Source organism: Pelmatolapia mariae, linkage group LG14, assembly GCF_036321145.2.
Source record: "Pelmatolapia mariae isolate MD_Pm_ZW linkage group LG14, Pm_UMD_F_2, whole genome shotgun sequence".
NCBI classification, from domain to species: domain Eukaryota; kingdom Metazoa; phylum Chordata; class Actinopteri; order Cichliformes; family Cichlidae; genus Pelmatolapia; species Pelmatolapia mariae.
In genome coordinates, this window is record NC_086239.1 from 29218208 (window position 1) to 29236814 (window position 18607).

General features: G+C 41.9%; 1 long non-coding RNA gene and 2 pseudogenes across 1 annotated transcript; 1 reads left to right on the top strand and 2 right to left on the bottom strand.

Annotated features, from left to right (window-relative positions):
• The first annotated feature begins 1371 nt into the window (after window positions 1-1371).
• Window positions 1372-2491, top strand: LOC134641778 (uncharacterized). The gene is made up of 3 exons (XR_010095573.1): window positions 1372-1490; window positions 1595-1654; window positions 2240-2491. It is a non-coding gene; the product is annotated as an uncharacterized LOC134641778 (long non-coding RNA).
• A 410-nt stretch (window positions 2492-2901) lies between these two features.
• On the bottom strand, window positions 2902-6737 carry LOC134640656 (uncharacterized; annotated as a pseudogene).
• A 2540-nt stretch (window positions 6738-9277) lies between these two features.
• Window positions 9278-10203, bottom strand: LOC134640658 (odorant receptor 131-2-like; annotated as a pseudogene).
• Window positions 10204-18607: the final 8404 nt, after the last annotated feature.

An 18607-nucleotide genomic window follows, 5' to 3' on the forward strand; every position in this document is an offset into this window, starting at 1 on the left:
ACAAGACCAGGTTTACTGCAGAAAGTTTCCCAATTATCTATGAAGCCCACATCGTTTTCTGGACACCACTCAGACAGCCAGCAATTTAAGGAGAACATGCGGCTAAACATGTCACTCCTGGTGTGATTGGGGAGGGGACCAGAGAAAATTACAGAGGACTACATTGTTTTGGCAAAGTTACACACTGATTCAATATTGATTTTAGTGACCTCCGATTGACGTAACCGGGCGTCATTACTGCCGACGTGAATTATAATTTTACTGAATTTACATTTACCCTTAGCCAGCAGTTTTAAATTTCCTTCAATGTCGCCTGCTCTGGCCCCTGGAAGACAATTGACTATGGTTGCTGGTGTCTCTAGCTTCACATGTCTGAGAACAGAATCACCAACTCCCAGAGTTTGACCCCTAGCTGGTGTGTCGCCGAGTGGGGAAAAACGGTTAGACATATGAACAGGTTGGTGGTGTACCTGGGGCTTCTGTTTAAGACTATGCTTCCTCCTCACGTCACCCAGCTGCCCTCTTTCCCCACCTGCTTGGAGTCTGCCGGGGAACAGCTAGCGGGGCCTACACTATCTTCGGCTGCACCGCTTATAGGGGCCTGGCTAGTTATGGGTGAATCGAGGGTGCAAAGCCGAGACTCCAATTCAGTAATTCTGGCCTCCAGAGCTACAAATATGCTACATTTGTTACAAGTATCATTACTGCTAAAGTACGGTGACCAACTGTCCTCTTTCCCCGGACATGTCCACTTTTCACGTTCTGTCCGGGGGGATTTTCGAGATTGATGAAAATGTCTGGGTTTTCCTAGAGAGGACCCATATGTGTGATCTCATCCCCGAGCTGCTGCTTTGTGAGTTGTTGTTCTGCGCTCACAGACGGGACAGACAGCACTGCATCGCGCCTGGTGATGTTTAAAAGATGCCAAAGCGCAACTGCAGCTTTTCAGACGAACTGCAAAAGAAATTTCCCTCGTACCGTCCCAGTACTGGTAATTTTTCTTATACAGATGAGGCTTTATTTCTGTAGCATTATTTAATTCCAGAGGTTTTAAGTAATTTTTTTGCCCTTGTTTTTTTGTAAAACCCTATATGACATTTTTGTTTCACCATTCATTAACCGCACAGAGAAGGCATCGTTTAAATATGTTAAAATTTTCTCTAAGCAAACAGTATTATTAAAGTTCTTCATGACTGGGCCAAGGGTCCTCTTTTTTGGAAATCAAAATATGGTCACCCTAGTGTAGCCGGAGGGGCTACTCGCTTTTCCTCTCTCTCTCTCTCTTTCTCTCTCCTGTGCTTGCTCCCGCTGCGCGCTTACGTCAACTAGGAGCCCTCCTGTATATTGATTACAGGGCGGCGTTTACCTGTATAAAGGGAAGCCGGGTTTTCTCGTTGGATTATTTCCTCCCGAGCTTCTGGTACGCTATAGCGGTAGACGCTGGCTGTTGGTTAAATTACTGAGGCGATCAGGTCGTGCGATTGCTACAGGTAGGTCTCCCCTTCGATTTCTGACTTCTCCCTAATGTCGGCAATTAGTAGTTATATTTCTGCGGCCCGCTACAGCGCGGCTGTTTTTCTTTCCTTTGCTCCAGCCGTGGTGAGGAGACGCGTGAGTGCATCCGCCGTGCAGTACAGCGCCTCCAAGTTCTGGGGTAAGCCGCTTATTTTATAGCTGCTAGTTTTGTAAATTAAAGAAGACTAAGGTTAGTTTTGCCTTTTTCTTATTTGTAGGGTTGGATTGCTGCCGTGCCCTCTCGGGGACCAACCGCCTGCTTTGATTACGCGGAGAGTCGGGCACCTGCCCTGCTGCTGTCTTGTCTTGTTGACTTTGTTATATTACGGTTAATCTGCGGCGGCCCAGTTTTCCCTTGTAGCTTGCTTTGCCACGCCCTTTTGGACTATTGTTCGCTCCAGCTTTCGTGGCTGGCCGGGGCGATTCTCGGCCGTATATTGGGCCGGTTATACGAACTGGTACTGCCTTTCCCCTTTCTCCCAGCTGTGGGAAGTTGTGTGAGACCGAGCAGACCAAGGACAATCGGACCCAGCACCAGCTGTGGGCTGGTTCACCGAGCGAAAGTATTTTTAATCAGTGCTCTGTGGTGTATAACTGGGTGTGTTGTATCACCGACTTTTGTTTTCTTTTAATTGTTTCTTTCTTTTGTTTCGTAGGTTGAGAGCCTGTTGATGTCCCATGTTTTTATCCTTTTTAATGTGTTTATCTTGTGCTTTTATTTCAGCGAACTGAGGATCTACCAGCGGCCGTGGGACCTTAGGTGGCGGGTCGTTTTCCACACTTCTTTTGTTGTACAGCACCAGGTGAATAGACTATAGTAGGTTTTTTTTGTGTGGTTTTCTTTTGGTCCACCGCTGCTGGTAAGTCCCAGTTGTATTTATTTTTATTGTAATTTGGGACACCGTTTTAGATATTCAGTGCGCTGTTGTTTTGTTTTTCATTTTACATTAATAAATAAAATTGTGTTCATATTTGAGTTGGCCTCAGTGTGCATCCTTGAACCTGTGCGAGCTTTGTTTTAGTTACATTTTATTTTTTATAGTTCATATTTCCTGGGGGCTAGAATTTCCCCCCAGGTGGCGTTGTCATTTTTATTATTTCTTTTAGAACCCCGCCGACCACTTGGTCACACTAGCTAAAGGAGGGCGAGGAGTAACTAAACATCTGACACAATGAGCAGGAAAGTGCAGGAGGGACAGTTGAAGAGGCCATGCTGCTAGCGAGTCGGATACGAGCTAAGCTAAGCTAGCGAAACAGTAAAGACACAGTGAGTGAATACTTTGGCTATAAATTAGGGAGTGAGTACACAGAGAGTGTGCTTCGGATGAAGCACGTGAAGATTATACTATGAAAACAGAAGTTATCTAAAAGTTTTTAATAAAATTGCTATGCAGGGAGGCTACTCAAAAACACCACTGTGTGTTGAAACAGGAAGTGATACTCTACTGCAAAGAGAATGAACACCAAGTGACAGCGCCACCCGAAAGCCAGGGAGGGAGACTTATTCACAGCCTTCCACTTTCTTCCTGTCCTTACCTCAATGCCTGCTGATGCCACCTTGCAGTCTTTAGAATCTCTGTACTGTAGGGCTTCTCTTGTGCATGCCACCTTGACGTTAACTGTGAGACCACTGAAGGGGAACTGCAAGATGTTGCTTGCCCCATACAAGGCAGTGCTGGTGAGGCTCTGGGGAAGACCCAGCCACTTGCGAAGAAAGCCGCTGATCTTCTGTTCAAGGGATTCCACATTAGTTATTGGGACTGTGTAGACAAGCAGAGGCCACTGGATTCGAGGCAGGATGGAATGCTGGTAGATCCAGGCTTTAAATCTTCCAGGCAGGCTGGACTTCTCTACCTCAGTGAGCCATGCCCTCAGCTCCTCATTTGCCTTCTGGGTGGCAGCAGAGTCTTTCAGGCTGGAGTCAAAGAGTTTTCCCAAGCTCTTGACTGGTTACTCCATTATGGATGGGATTATGGTTCTTGAGATTGAAAACCAGAACTTGTCCGTCACCTTCCCCTTCTTCAGCACCATAGATCTTGAATTGGAAGGTTTGAAACTCATCCCAGCACGGTGGCATGGTGGTTAGCACTGTTGCCGCACTGGCCTCTACACTCCACCACCATGTTCATTGCCAGAGTAAAGAGCGTAACTGAGATAGTACAGCCTGTTATTATTCCTTTCACAAGGCAAAGCCAGCCTGAAGTCACTGACCCAGAGGTGACTTCAGACCTGTAATTGTCCTAATAATCTAATAATCCAATATCCTTGATCTTCCTGGGAACATGGTGGAAGTGTAGAGCATGCTCAACCAGCTTATGTTTATTTGAGCCATAGGCGTTGGTCAGGTCCAGCCACAATACAGGTAGGTCGCCTCTGTTCTTGTGGGCTTCTCTTATAAGGTGTGTAACTACGCCGGTGTGGTCTAGGCATCCAGGAACTCCTGGGATCCTCCCTTTCTGAACTAATGGATCAGTGTAGTTGTTTTGAGGAAGAAACTAGGTCAGTGCTAAAAAAAAAAACCTTCCCCACCACGCTCATAGTGAGATGCTCCAAAACTGGTTAATGTTTTTCGAGTCCACCTCTTTGAGAATACAGACTCCCTCTGTGCACCTCCACAGCAACTCTCCCTCTCTGCCATATAACCTTTAAGATCTTCCACAGGTGTCGGAGCAGCTCTGGGTAGCGCTTATGCACAAGGTAGGTAGGGTATGCCACTGGGACCTCGGGAGGATGCTCAGCAGGCTGCCTTGATGACCTCACACACCTTCTTCAAACTTGGCTCCATCAGCTTAAACTCTGCTGATGGTGAGACGGGGTTGATGAGAGCTTCATTAGGTCTCAAGTCTTGTTTCCTCTGTGGGTCACTCATGATGTCTTGAAGGAAGTGATTCACCTCCTCTCTTGAGCACTCCAACTGGCCACTGTGCTTGTCCCCAAGCAGTAGTTTTGAAAAGCGAAAGGGATTAGCAGTAAAAGTTGCTCATTTCCTGGCTCTATCTCTTCCCTGTCTCCTGTGCCACTCTGCTCTGCATGATGGTGGTCATTGCTTCAAGCCCGCTGTCAGCATCTCTTTTGGCTCTGGCTTGTATGATGTTGGCCACATCCTCATCAAACTTCTGCCAATCACTCTGTTTGATGGAACTACTCTATTTGGATTGGAAGACTCCGGTGTGTGGAGGGACTGGGCCCTATGGGATGCGTCTCACCGGGTTCAGGACCTGTGCATTGCATCTCACTCTCCCGCTCCAAACATTTCATTCTCGCCTGATGGACCTTTAGGCCACGCTGGTTCTTCCACAGCTTGCCACGGTCTTACTTATAGTCCTATCCATTACATTGGTCATTAACCTTGAGTCTCCTGGGGGTATCTCTAGCTTGTTGGGGTGCTTTCTCATGAAAACTGCAGACCAGGGAGCTAACCCTCCCTGCACGTAGAGCTGTCTTTCTGAGCCGCCATTTATAGTAGTTACCAAACTGTTCTTGGTCGTCACCTAGTCTTTTCCTAGGCGTCACTGTCTCACACAGAACTTAACTATGCAAGAAACATATTCTGGATGCATCTAGAGCAGGGGTAGGCAACCTTTCTGACGACGAGTGCCATCTAAAATTTCCTCAGAAGTCAATGTGCCATATAATTGCATTAGCAATAAATTTAATAACGCTCTATATTAACAGTTGCTGCGCTGAGCGGAGAGCTCCTGAAGCATTTGAAGTGTCAGAATGTGGAAATTTCAACATTACTTGAAAAAACTGACAGCTAGCAACGTCCCTCTCACCAGCAGGCTAAGTGATTTTTAGCCAATTACAAGTTGAATCTGGTAGTTGGGGTTGTTAGCTAAGATACCGTCATTAAGAAGCGGTACAACTAATGTGTCTATCCGAGCTAATTTGCGATGTGCACTGCTGGCCCGGCCATTTATTTTTTAATGCACCCTCTCAGATTAATTCACTGCGTGTCGTGCCCAGGGCTGGACTGGGACAAAAAATCGGCCCGGGCATTTTGACTAGAGACCGGCCCACCAGGTATTATAGGAAAATCCATAAAGCCTTTGAATGAAAACAAACGCTGTTGTGACAGTGATGTACACTGTCTTGTTGGTATATGTATGATTTCTATACGTTGTACATCAGATAAAAACTTTGGTTGTAAGATTCAGATAATTATTTAATAAAAGCTAGACATTTTAAATGAGAATAAGAAAGAAAAGTATTTCTTTGTGCCCCCCTTTCCCTGTTAATGCCCTACCTGGCCCCCTGGCAAAACTTTGCTAGATCCGCCCCTGCACAGTTACCGGCTGTCAGCTACTTAGAAAAGGATCCTGGTGTTATTTATCTCTCAGAAACAGTTCGTAACTTACCTTCAACTCACTCATGTCACCTAAAAGGTAAACCTGTTTCTCCATCACCTGTTCAGCTCTGATGATTCAGTAAGGACATCTCCTGGTTTCATCTTCATGTTTCCCTCTCACCAGATATCCAAACCGATATCATGGCCAGCAGCTTTTACAGCTGTGGATCCAGCAAACATCAGCTGATACTAGAAATTAATATTAAATAAATTCTAACAACAGCTGATCAAGCTTAAACGCGCTGCTGTTGTTTAGCACGACATCCGCTGGTTTCCTCTTGCTGGTGCAAAGTGGGCGATAAACAAACGAGAGACAGGACTTGCTTCAGAAATACCGATCAGCTGATCATTGATCAGTTTCATGATTGAATGAGAGAAGAAGAAACAGCTGCAGCGTAAAGACGCAGAATAACTCCAGCTTTGTGTCTTTTTCCATTCTAGCTGAAGTACGGGACAAACTGTGTTCCTTTTCAGCTCAATACGAAACGTGTGATATTTTCTCTGAATACAAGACGATTCCATTTTTTACAGCACGGTTGGCAGCTCTACTAACTAACCTTATGAATAAAATAAAGTTCACTATCAGTAAAATCATAGCACCCACCCAGCTGTATAGAAACTCCGTCATGCTAGCTATAGCTAGTGGTACTATAGTACCCAGTACGAGTTATTGTAACTGACTGTAAAAACTAAGCACAACGAAAATAAACTACACCTAAACTTGGTTTATATCTGACCCAGATAGACTGCAGGTCATAACTTCTTACCTGAAGTTCAGTTCAGCTGACACTCGGACCGGTGGCCGCCTCGGGTCTCTCCTCCTCTTACCTCACCTTTCCCTCATCCACCTGGCCTCTTGTGGCAGCTCCGCCATAGCCACCACCAAACAACTGAGTTATTTTTACACATCTGCCAGCATCTGGCCAATCCACCATCTTTCATTGCTTATACCGTTACTAAAAAAAAAAAATCATCGGCCCATAAAAACAAAAAATCACCATTGATGGCCAGTCCAGCTATGGTTGTGCCATCAGTTAACCCTTCGCGTGCCAACTGTGGCACGCGAGCCCAGGGTTGCCGACCCCTGATTTAGAGTATGTTGAAGAACATTAGGTGCAAAACATAAAGTAATTTTTGGACACTCTTCAAGTGGCAGAATGACAGGGAGCGATAAGTGGTTGCTCGAATATGTGTGTTAACTGTGCTAACTGTGTTGAACTTTGCAGAACACACAGATGCTCCCTGAGCAGCTCCCTTGTGCTGTGCTTTGCTCAAGGTAGCAGGAAACTGTTTTTGTTTGGTGGACAGTGTTGGGGAGTAACGGAATACATGTACCGCCGTTACGTATTTAAAATACAAAATATGAGTAACTGTATTCTGTTACAATTACTGTTTAAAAAGGTGGTATTCAGAATATAGTTACTTTGTTGAAATGAATGGATTACACAGCGGTATTTTCCTGTTTCATAAGGCTATGCCCAAACAAAACACGCATTAAGAGGCTCTAATGTCTGTCTCAATCTCGTGGCCCATGTCAACCCTACTTGCGGCCTGCATAATGATGTGAAGAATTTTTTAAAAAATTATTCACAAAAATTATTTAATATGAAGGCAATAGGCAGAGTGTTACAGGCATAGCCCTAAAGAATGTAGCCTCATGGGCAGTGTAGTCCGTGCTGCAGCGAGAATGGACTGCCATACCCGTTATGTGTCTGTGAGCGCGAGGGAGGGAGAAAAAGGAGAGTGGAAATGTATGAGTTGTCACCAACCAGAAACGGGAGATGGAAGCGTGTAAATATAATAATAACCACTGCAGCCAAAAAGAGTGTCTGACGAGCCCAGTTGTAAGTGAGCTATTAAGACTCAACTGTACACTGTGTTCGTGTTTTCCTCCGAAACAATAAGTTCCGTTGGAGCAGCCTTTCAACGCCTCTCTCTGTCTCTTGCTAACAAAGTTGACCCAGACAACAAAGTAAAGCTAGTTTTCGGCTATGAGCCTGACATGTGTTAGCCAGAGGCCCCTTTACAGTTCGGAGCCGCGGACCTGTTTTATATACGCACAAAATCGTTTTCTATACAAGATCGCTGCAAAAAGTGCAGCCTTACCTAATGTCCACCCTACTGTTACTCATTTTATATTAAAATTTAAAAATCTAATTGGTATTGGTATGGCGAATAACCTTCAGTAAAAGTAATAAATCACACAGCAATAGTACATTCATGTAGTTGTAAAAAGCATGATAATATATTAAGTAATCCAAAGTATTCAGAATACGTTACTCTCATTGAGTAACGTAACGGAATACGTTACAAAATACATTTTGGGGCATGTATTCTGTAATCTGTAGTGGAATACATTTTAAAAGTAACCTTCCCAACACTGGTGGTGGAAACTAGAAAAAAATGGGTTTCAGACGACAGCACAGTTATGTGGGACTAAAATAAATAGATATATGGGAAAAAAGGAAACAAAAACCCAAACGCTGTTGATTTCATAGTTCTGCATATAGAAAAGTGTCATTTAAAAAAAAAAAATAAATATTTACAATTTTAAATACTTCTTTCCAAAAAAGCAATAAAGAAATAAATCATTATTATTATTAATATTAATGATAATAACAATTTATTTACTTGTTAAATATCGTTAATATTTTTGTTGCCATGATTCTTATCAATGGATTATGATCAGTACCGAAGATGTTTTTCAAAATAGCATTATTCCAACCTTCATCATTGTTCACCATTCATTTAACAGCAATAAAATGATAAAACTTGTATTTGTTGTATATGTATATATCATTTGTGCATCTGTATTTGTTACCCTATCAGATAATACTGAGTTACAATGATATTTTTTAGGGCTGCCATGTAACACATACTAAATCATTTGTAAATTTCAGATAAATTGTATGTATGTTGCACCAAATCATAACAATAGATCAAGCTGCACCACTATGAAAAGTCAACATTTCATTCTTCATTTTCTTGGACAAATAGCTTAGATATACTACAATAAACAAATACCTTATTGTAAAAACACTAAACATTTATTTTAATTTTATTTGCTGATTTTAAAATTTTGTGTAAATTGCACCTGGCAGTGATGTGTAGCTAAACACAAAGAAGCAGAGCTTTTTTTAATACAAGAAAAAATGCAGCCTCACAGAACATATACAGGAAAGCAAAGTTCCTGTATATATTCAGGAAATGTATGGATGATTAATAATTTAATCATCCATTCATTAATTCATCCATTCTCTTCTGCTTATCCTTTTCAGGGTTGTGGGGGCGGGGGGCTGAAGCCTATAAAAATAATCATTATTTATTATTATTCTTTTTATTGCATATTGAACCAGTATTTTGCTGTATGGTCTGAGGAAATATGAATGGCAGCATTTATATTTCTGATGTGATTCAAATTATGTTTATTTTGAACAGGATGAAGTAGGCATAAGATTTTTCAGTACAAGAAAAAAATTTTCATCCCTGAGGCCATAGATCAGAGGACTTAGGCACCTTGGAGCAATATTGAACATAATATAGTTAGAATATCGGACATTCAGAAATAAAGTAAAATCAATCTGAAGCACTGCAATTTCTATGAATGGGCACCACAGCTGAATGAGACAGAGCAGCAACTGGAAAGCATGAAGGATCACTGTTTTGAGTCCTTTATGTGTCAACTTCTTTTTCTCTCCTGATGCAGCTTTGGCCACTTTCATTATTTGAACATATGAGAATGCAATAGTGGTGCCCATAATCAAGAAATAAAATTGATACACAGCTGATCGAACATGATCCTGCCATCTGTAAAGAGAAAATGTCTCTCCGCTACATATTATGGATTGCTTGTAGAACTTAAGTGAGGAGGAAGCAAAGAACATGGACAGAATAATTATACAAGGGCCAGAGCTGACACCGTGAATGATCAGGATACAGTACATAGTGCTGCGTGTAGAGCAGAGCTGTCCATGACGCAGGGGCATACAAATGGCCACATAGCGCTCCAGAGTCATTGCTGTCAGAGTAACCGGTGTGACAATGAAGTAAAGAAGTACAACAACAGAGATAGTTATACACAACCATACTGGCATTGTAATTTCAAAATGGGTCAATACAAGTAAAACATCTGACACCAATAACAAAACACTGTCAGACAGCAGTGTTACAAAAAACAAAATGTAACGTGCAGATGTGTGAAAACATTCCTTTTTAACAAAGATCACAATGAGCAACATGTTGATGCAAAGAAAAAATATTACCAGGATCTGTACGATAATGACACGGTAGCTGATTGATCGCTGAAAAAAACCATCATTCACTGAGTTGTTACCTGCCATAGATAACAAACGTGTTTGTAGTACTTCTAAGAGTTCATTAAAGTTTTGTTAATAAATGCAAGATTTTCCTTTTAATAAAAATCAAAACTCAAAATCAAATCCAGTGGAGAAATCTTCCATTCTGTTCCAGAGCCAAATGTCTTCTGCTGCGTTCCCTGTAGTTTTCTGAGAAATGACTGTGCATCATTACTTTGAAGCTTACAGCAACTAAGAATAACAATTATACATGAAACTTCCTTCTACTGTGTTGTCATCGTCCCCTAGTACCCATTTACCTCAGTATTGATGCCTCTAAATAGGTAATTGATGGTATACTCAGGAGACTTTGTAGTAAAGTCAACATAACAGATCTGAAAGAACTGAAAAGTTGTTGTTTGCTGTAATTCTGTAGTTAATGCAACAAGTAAGACTACATCCTATTATTTTAGGGTTATGTCTTAAAAACTCCTACACATGTTACTGTGACAGGTACTAGGCCTGTTTGTGAGGTATTCAGTTAAGTGAAAACTGTCCTGTCTTCCTTTCCTCGGCATTGTCTCTTTTAATCTGTTTATTATAAACAAGGACGTTTAAATTACAAGCAAATTTCTTGCATTTTAGTTTTCTGCCTTTGATGTTTTTTTAAACTGCATAGACACGAATTAGTAACACATGTAAGTAAGACGTGAAAAACATCAGACATTTATATCCTAAAACTGACCACACATAGGTTGACCAGTTGGTAGGTTTACTGATGCTAGGTGTGTTCTAAAGATATGTGGCTACCTCAGCTCATCTGAAACCCACCTAGCAGAGACTTCGTGGTCCCACGTTTGTGACTAGCATGGGTAAAACATTTGGCCGATAACTAATTCAACACTGAGAAGAGAAGTCAGATGGAAAATGTATTGTTGTTGTATTTTGTCTTGCTAAAGCAGTTAATGAAACTGGGTAAGTGCCATGACAGCTGAAATATTTTGGATTTTAATGAAGGAAAATTCTATTAATGGTCTTAATGAACCTCATGTTGGGCCTGATCAGCAAAACTTGTGTGTTCTGTTGGGTGCTGTTGGGTGAACTATCCATGTATTTTGTAGAATCCATTTACCTGCTCTCATTTGTTTGTTTTTTTAGCTGTTTGGCAGTTGTTGAAAGAGTTTTGCGAGCTTTAACCTATGATTGTAGCATTTCTACCAAAATACATTAATATTTAAAAATCGATTCAGTAATTAATGAATCAATATGACATTATTGATTCATTAAATCAATAATGTCATATTATTGACCTCTCATGTTTTGGGGGAACTGATGTGAGTGTCAGGCTTAAAGTTCTGTGACACGGGCCAGTAAGTGATAGTTAGATTGAACCTGGTGAAAAATAATATCCACCTGGCTTAAAGATATGCCAGATGTTTATGGTCTGTCCAGATAAGCACAGGATGTTCAGTTCCCTCAAACCAATGCCTCCACTCCTCGAGTGCTAACTTGATTTTCAGCAACTCCTGATCACCCATGTCATAGTAGTAGTTCTTCTGAGCCTGAGAAAGACGAAGGGAGAAAAAGGCACTGGGGTGTAGCTTACCCTTGATGCACTGTGTGAAGACTGCCCTCACTCTAGAATCAGAATGTTTCTAGAATCATGAAGCTCAATATGGTGTGGCCACATCCTTCCTGACCGCTCTGCATAGACTATGCACCTTTTTAGTTGTTTACTTATTAAAACTTCACAAACTTCCATTGTGAAGTTTGCTGATGACACAATGGTGTTGGGGACCATCTCCAACAATGATGAGGCAGTCTACATGGATGAAGTGGAGAATCTGGATTCTAGTCTCAGGATAACCACCTCCAGCTGAACGTCGGCAAGAACAAGGAGCTGGTGGTGGACTTCAGAAGAAGTCAGCAGAGAGACTACAAGCACATTGTCATCAATGAAGCTCCAGTGGAGAGGGCGCAGTCCTTCAAGTACCTTGGTGTCCACATCTCCTCAGATCTGACATGGTCTGCCCACATTCAGGTCCAGTCCAAAAAGGCTAGGTAGTGCCTGTACAACCTACGACAACTGAGGAAGTTCAGGGTCTCTGCAGGAATCCTCAGTACTTTCTATACAGGTACTGTGGAAAGCATCCTCCCACAGAACATCACATCCTGGTATGCGAACAGCTGTGTCAAGGACAAAAAAGCTCTTCAGAGAGTGGTCCGTACAGGACAAGACCAAAAAACACATGAGTCGGTTCTTGAGGCTGGCTGGTTACTACCCTGGTTCATGCCAGGCTTTGCAGACCTGACCAGCTCCTTGACTCAGGTAGACAGAGCAGTGCCAGGCGGTGTTGTGGGGAACCCCTCCTCTACATCGTCGACCGACACCTCGCACAGAGGGCCAGGGGCTGTTTTGTCCCAGCAGGTAAGGGGGGTCGACCGACCAATTGTGTACATCTGCATGAAAGTAATAAGAGCAGGAGGCCAGTGGAGAAAGATGAAGATGATGAAGAAGCTTTATTTATTTGTCACTTGCAGTTGCCTGCAAGAAAGAGTGCCTGGCCATCCGTTGGGCAGCCGATTCTCTTCGTTATTACCTCCTGATTCTAGACAGAATGTGCTGATTTTTTGTCACCTTTGTTGTGCATTTGATAGTGTTCATCCAGCTGTTCTCCTATGCTAAAGGTGTAACTTCATGCTACTGTCCATATGGCTACAGCTAGTTTTGTGTCTTTTGCACTTTTCTGTTAAGCGCTTTAAGTGGTGTACACTCGAGGTGGTCCAAAATGTTTCGATACCAGGACATTGAAACAGCAGACCCAGAAAGCAAAAAAAGAAGGCATTCCTCACCCATGTCTAATTAGTCAACTGCGCTTGCCATATGGTGTGCTGGAGAAAGTTAGTATATATGCTCTGCAACAATTCATGGACTGCTGCTGAATATTTAATTTTTAATGGTCAGGTCCAAGCTCTTTATTCTTTCATTTTCTTTGATGAACAGCCTTAATATTGGATGATGCCATAAATAAACAACTGAATTTAACTTTTCTATTACAACAGCACTTGAATTTGCTATCCTCAGTCAAGAGTTAGCTAAAAACTGAGTGCCTTTCTCTTTTGGAGGACAAGGGTCTCTCTTCTGGCTCTTGGCGAAGGCGGTCACACGTTTCTCCTCTCCCTTCCCTTATCTTCCCTGCTTAGCGTCTTGTGTCCTTGTCTAGTCTCGTCTATTTTCTTACTCTTTCCCTGGAACACTCTCTCACAGTCTGTTCTCTAAAACCTATAAGAGGAATTATGGATTTGATCAACTGGTCCCTGAATGCAATTGACACCCTCTTCTCAATGAGAAGCCTGGGCTCGGGTGAGCCTGAGTGTCCTGGAGGTATTTTCCCTGCCGGATCCACGATGGACGGGTGGCGTAACTGGAGGGTCATGTGCCTGGCGGGACTGTCGACTGAGGATGTCGAAGACACCTACCTGTTCGGAACCATGATAACAGGGTTCTTGCTGATCAGAGCTGGCTTGGCCCTGGCTTATCGAAGATTAAAGAAAGCGGAATCTGCTGTTCAAAATCCCACAAGGCTGCCCGCTGTGATTGAAACGATGGGATGAGTCGTGAGTTCTTAAAATGGGCTCATTGAGCGCAGCACGGATAAGATCTTGGAGAAGCTTGTGGCTGCCGTGAACACTCAGAATAAGACCGCTGAGCAAAAATTGGATTACATCTTGGAGAAGCTCATGGCGGTCGTGAGTTCTCAGAATCTGCTCTTTGAGCACAAGACTGATAACATTATGGAGAAGCTCACGGCTCTCCAACGGGAGATTGAGAGACCAGTGTCAGACTGCTAGAACAGCTTTGAAATTCACATGAGTTGTTCGCACTAAAGTAAAAACCACCATCATTTCATGCAGCTACCATTTCGGCGCCAGCTGTGGTCTCAAGGCTGGAGCTGAACAAAAACACCCTGATAACAGACTGTGCATAGACTATTTTGTCCTGTCCTACACAAGGCCACCTGGGTTGGCTGGAAGACTGTTTACTTAGCCTGGCAGGGCGAAGGGCACTTAAATATAGAAAAAAAAAATTTTCATCTGGTCATTAGTGGGAAGTACTTGAATGTATGACTGCAGAAAAGAGAAAGCTTTTATATTATAGTTTACTGGGTCCCATGTGAACTTTATTAATTCCCAGTTAGGTCCAGCCGAACAAAAGACTATAAGAGGTGTCTAGTGCCTAAGTGTTGTCAAAAATGTAATGACCACTCATCACTACTTTTGTTGCCTGTTGAAGTTCAGGGTCTGGCTGCTGGGTTGTTGTTGGCACTCAGTCAGGTTTAATGTCACCCTGAGTTCTTGGCTAGCTTAGAATTAGCATGCGGTCCATGCAGTTGCATTCAAAGAGCAACTGCATGGACCCACATGACAAGTGAAATCAGCTGATTGTAGCACAAGTGTAAGTCCAAGTGGAACCAGTCAGTGAGACTGATATGCAAACCACTTGGAGTCTCATCCCTTGTCAGTGATAAAGTCAGTGCAAAACTGATGATTTTCTTTTGGGTCTTGTTTCATAGTTGGCACACTGTTAATAACTTTAAAAGTGATCACAAGTAGAGGTTATTCGGAATGGCCCTCTTTTGGAGAAAATATGCTGAAAACAAAACTTACATATATTTATACAACTACGTTCATCTTGAAGCTTTTATTCTATGAAATATATACAATATTGAATTTTATCTCCTTGTGTCTTCGTGCTGGCAGTGTCAGGGTCTGTGTCGCAGACCATGGGGAAGTGCGGAAGTAGGACCCAAATGCTGGACTCCATGCAACAGTCGGGGTGGAGCCGAACCCGAATATGGTATTCGGACAGGCACAAATAACGTGTTTTTTATGAATACTTATTTCGAACAAATACTTTAAAAAATATTTGTATTCAGGAACAAGGGAAAACTTTATATCAAAAAGCTGATATAAAGCTTTTTGATATAAAGTTTTGTGCATCACCGGATGAGTGATTGACGTGTGAAAGAGGTGACTGACACAGGCTGCTCCACACAGCAACAGAGAAGGCTCGGCTGAGCAAAGAAAGACTGAACTGCATCACTATTATTGTTGAATAGATTTTTTTTTGTACTTTAACTTGGTTCCGGACGCAGTTTATAACTTTCGCAAAGATCAGGAGTTTATTCCATTGCGCTGCATTATTGACGTCTGCAGTCGGGTGCTCTCATGTTCGCTCTGTTTACGTAGCTCTGTTAGCTCGGTAATTTAGACAATAGGCTGTTGACAGAGTAACCTTATCGTTCAGTTAAAAAGGTTAAAACAATGCTTGTGTAGTTGTGTCGAATTGTATGCACTTGTGCGAGTTATATGGTACGTTTAAGTTACTCTGTCTTTTGCAGACAGCAAGATGTAGGCTATAGGCTAGTTAACCTTAGCATACCTTCCCATCACTCATTAACTTAGCTGAAACTCCCCACATGGATTTGGGCAACCAAATAGAAAAGAGTGTTGCTGCTGGTGAGCCATATCTTGGCCTCCACCAGCCAAAAAACTCAAGTTCTGTGTGGAAGCATTTTACAGTCAGTGCTGCAGACAAAACCAAAGTGATATGTAATGTGTACAAAAGTCAAATCAGCAGATGCAGAGATATTAAACATCTGTCAACATCTGCTATGCATAAAAGAAGACTCAGACAAACATATTTATGGCTTAATCTTATAGAATTCAACATCCCCGTGTTGGGCAAACAGGTTTTGCAGCTGTTTGAGCTAAGATTTTCAAGTTATTCACAAAATGAAAACCTATACTTTGTTCTGGGCGAGAACTCCATTCAAATGCATAATCACATGCACTTAAAACATCCTCTCCTGGTACTGTCTGCCACCCCCCACAAGCACATGAGCTTCACCAGCAGCAGGTGCATGACATGGTCTTCAGGTGTGGCCAGCCCCCCTAGCAGGACCAGACCCACAAGGCCTCGAGATGCCTGTCAGAATACCACCGCACACAGACACACACGCCTGCCTATACATACAAACGTGGACACAGACAGCAGCACAGTGCAGCAAAAACACATAATAATAATTGAGTCCGCACTGCTCAAGGACCCTGGGTCCCTCAGACCCAGATCCCTGACAGGCAGGCTGGTGAGAGACTATATAAATGCAAATGTTATGAATGGTAAATGGTAAATGGCCTATATTTGTATAGCGCTTTACTTATGTTGGGTCTGCGCTTCCACAGGCCCCGCTAGTTTAGAAACGTATTCCCGTTAGCGACAAGCAAGGAAACAAGACGAGCATCTTTAACCAGTCTTTACTTGCACAAGGGAGGCCCGGTCAGTGTCTCAGAAAGCACTCTGAATCCTACCGCAAAATGACCCCGACTTAGGTCTCCGCTTGCCGCCTTTTATTGAAAACAGTCACAGTACACACAAGCACCTCCCATTGTAAAACCCCCCTATGGTTACAAAAGACAAGGCACTATGTGTGTATGTGTGTGCACGTGTAAGCACGTGTATGCATGTGCAAGAATGTGTGTGTGTTTGTGTTTAGGGGTGCGTTTGTGTGACCTCCTGGCCACAAAAGGATCATAAAAGCAGGAAGCTTACTACACAACAAACAGAACCCTCACATAGATGTCCCTACAATAAAACACTATAGCCTCCGCCACCAAAAAACTGGCTGGAGAGGTGGTCAGAGACAAAGGAATGTCTTTGATCAGACTTACAAATTTAAGTAACACAATGACAACATTTAACAATTTGACTCCAACAACTTAGTCCCTAAGGACCCCAAAGCGCTTTACACGTTCAGTCATCCACCCATTCACACACTGGTGACGGCAAGCTACATTGTAGCCACAGCTGCCCTGGGGCGCACAGAGGCGAGGCTGCCGGACACTGGCGCTACCAGGCCCTCTGACCACCACCAGTAGGCAACGGGTGAAGTGTCTTGCCCAAGGACACAACGACCGAGACTGTCCGAGCCAGGGCAGTAAAATGTGAGATGAGATGCATTATGGACTTTTGGGATAGTTATACACACTGATTTTTGGGGGTGGGGGTCTGCTTTAGCTGGTACAGTGACCTCTAACTTCTAAAGGTTGCTAGAAACAAGAAAAAAACTGTGTGTTTTTAAGAGCACAGCAGGCATCCATCTCAGTTACTATAAAAAACATTCACGTGAACCAGTTACATGTGAAAGAAGCACAGAAAATTTCAATGGCATTTAACTTTGTCTGTGACTCATTAAAAGAGATCCAGAAGATGGAAATTATGCTGCCTTTCTAGACTATGGAGAAAAGCGTTAGGTGCAAAAAATGAAAAAATTTTTGGCAGCCACTCTTCACGTGTACTATAGGTGGCTGTGTCCTGTCATTCTACATTTCTGCATTTGGAATATATCTACACTGTGCTAACTGTGTTGAACTTTTTCACAACATGCAAATCCTCCCTGAGTAGCACCTTTGTGCTGTGCTTTGCTCAAGGCAGCAGGAAACTGTTTTTGTGTGGTGGAAGCTGTAGAAAACAATGGACTTCAGAAGACAGTTATTTAAGACAAAATAAATGAATAAATAAAGATATGGGAAAAGAGTAGAAAAAAATGCAGGCACTGTTGATCTCATAGTTATATTTATACTGGTTCAATTACATTTTTTTCAACAGTGGTTCCAATAATGTCTTTCTTATCGCATTCTATTAAATGCAGAAATAGGGGGAAAACAATTGGGATTTTTTCACTGTTGTAAATACTGTTTATAAAAATACAGTTATTTAAGAAATTATTATTATTATTATTATTAGTAGTAGTAGTAGTAGTAGTAGTTGTAGTAGTAGTGGTAGTATAGTTATCAATAATAATAGTAACAATTTATTTAATTGTTAAATATCAGAACAGTTATAAAATACATTTAGAATTCATATTTTTGTTGCAGTGATTCTTATCAGTGGATTACAATCAGTACCAAAGATTTTTTTTTAAATATCAATTATTCCATCATCCGTTCATAATAGCAATAAAATTAAAGTTATATATATTTGCTATATATCAATTTTGCATCTACGTTGATTGAATTCTTAGGAAGTGAACCATGTCATATCAGAGAGAAAAAAACAAATTTGGTCAAATTGAGCACATACCCTAAAATAAGTGAATACTTTATAATAAAAAAAATAATAAACACTTGACAATTATTTTCATTTAATTTTCTCGTTTTAAACTTTTGTGTAAATTGCAGTGTTTTTTTTTAATGCATAACAATATAGTATCACAGAACATATACAGGAAAGCAAGTTGCACAATTACTAATAAATTGAAATTCATCATTATTTACATGAGATTTTTCTGTCACATTGAAGCAGTTTTCCTGTATGGTTTAATGTAACATGAATTTAGAATAAATGTAGAATTTAGCATTTATATTTCTGATGTAACTCAAATTACAT